Genomic DNA, 2,073 nt, shown 5'->3' with positions numbered 1-2,073 from the left:
GCGTTCGGTCGGCTCCCTTCCCTTCCCGGCCCCCCCCCCCCCCCCGCATTCGTCGGCTCCCTTCCCTTCCGCCCCCCCCCCCCCGCGTTCATTGGCTCCCTTCCGCCCCCCTCCCCCCCCCCCCCCGCGTTCGGTCGGCTCCCTTCACTTCCCACTCCCCCCCCGCGTTCGTCGGCTCCCTTCCCTTCCCCCCCCACATTCGTCGGCTCCCTTCCCTTCCCTTTCCCCCCCCCCCCCCCCGGTTCGGTCGGCTCCCTCCTCCCCCTGCCCCCGGCCCGCGTTCGGTCGGCTCCCTCCCTCCCCTGCGTTCGGTCGGCTCCCTCGTTTTGTGAGGCTTGCTGCACCATTCTCCCTGGCTGAAGCACTTTCACACAGGTAGGAAGATGGTTTATTTAATCTTTTCTTTGCTTATAAATGTTTATTCAGGTTGGATTTATTTGTATAATATTTGTATAAGTATAAATAAGGATTTATTGTCGAATTTAATGAGTTCCCTTCCCCCCCCCCCTCGTTCTGGACGCCTGATTTGTAACCTGCATCTGATTTTTTAATGTGTAGACAAGGTTTTTTCAGTTCTACAAAAATCTTCACTTGCTCCATTCTACTTTAGTTTGGAGTACATTTTCACTGTGGAAACTTTCAAATCAGGCGTCAGTGGCCGGACACGCTCCCTTTTGAAGAAAAAATTCTGTTCCAAAGTAGAACTGTTCTACCTGACTAGAACTGCAGAAAAAAAAATGTGGAGAATTGCGAATTCTAAGATAGTCCGTTCTCCACCAGTTGTTCCTAAAAATCAGGCGCAAATCATGTGGAAACTTGGGCCCATAAAAACATAGAAACATAGAAAATAGGTGCAGGAGTAGGCCATTCGGCCCTTGTAGCCTGCACCGCCATTCAATGAGTTCATGGTTGAACATGAAACTTCAGTACCCCATTCCTGCTTTCTCGCCATACCCCTTGATCCCTCTAGTAGTAAGGACTTCATCTGACTCCCTTTTGAATATACTTAGTGAATTGGGCTCAACAACTTCCTGTGGTAGAGAATTCCACAGGTTCACCACTCTCTGGGTGAAGAAGTCTCTCCTCATCTCGGTCCTAAATGGCTTACCCCTTATCCTTAGACTGTGACCCCTGGTTCTGGAGTTCCCTAACATTGGGAACATTCTTCCTGCATCTAATCTGCCTAACCCCGTCAGAATTTTAAACATTTCTATGAGGTCCCCTCTCATTCTTCTGAACTCCAATGAATACAAGCCCAGTTGATCCAGTCTTTCTTGATAGGTCAGTCCCGCCATCCCGGGAATCAGTCTGGTGAACCTTCGCTGCACTCCCTCAATAGCAAGAATGTCCTTCCTCAGGTTAGGAGACCAAAACTGTATACAATACTCCAGGTGTGGCCTCACCAAGGCCCTGTACAACTGTAGCAACACCTCCCTGCCCCTGTACTCAAATCTCCTCGCTATGAAGGCCAACATGCCATTTGCTTTCTTAACCGTCTGCTATACCTGCATGCCAACCTTCAATGACTGATGTACCATGACACCCAGGTCTCGTTGCACCTCCCCTTTTCCTAATCTGTCACCATTCAGATAATAGTCTGTCTCTCTGTTTTTACCACCAAAGTGGATAACCTCACATTTATCCACATTATACTTCATCTGCCATTCATTTGCCCACTCACCTAACCTATCCAAGTCGCTCTGCAGCCTCATAGCATCCTCCTCGCAGCTCACACTGCCACCCAACTTAGTGTCATCCGCAAATTTGGAGATACTACATTTAACCCCCTCGTCTAAGTCATTAATGTACAATGTAAACAGCTGGGGCCCCAGCACAGAACCTTGCGGTACCCCACTAGTCACTGCCTGCCATTCTGAAAAGTCCCCATTTACTCCTACTCTTTGCTTCCTGTCTGACAACCAGTTCTCAATCCATGTCAGCACACTACCCCCAATCCCATGTGCTTTAACTTTGCACATTAATCTCTTGTGTGAGACCTTGTCGAAAGCCTTCTGAAAGTCCAAATATACCACATCAACTGGTTCTCCCTTGTCCACTCTACTGGAAACATCC

This window comes from Pristiophorus japonicus, unplaced genomic scaffold (genome assembly GCF_044704955.1).
Source record: "Pristiophorus japonicus isolate sPriJap1 unplaced genomic scaffold, sPriJap1.hap1 HAP1_SCAFFOLD_433, whole genome shotgun sequence".
In the NCBI taxonomy this organism is placed as follows: Eukaryota; Metazoa; Chordata; class Chondrichthyes; family Pristiophoridae; genus Pristiophorus; species Pristiophorus japonicus.
This window is presented reverse-complemented; position numbering follows the sequence as displayed.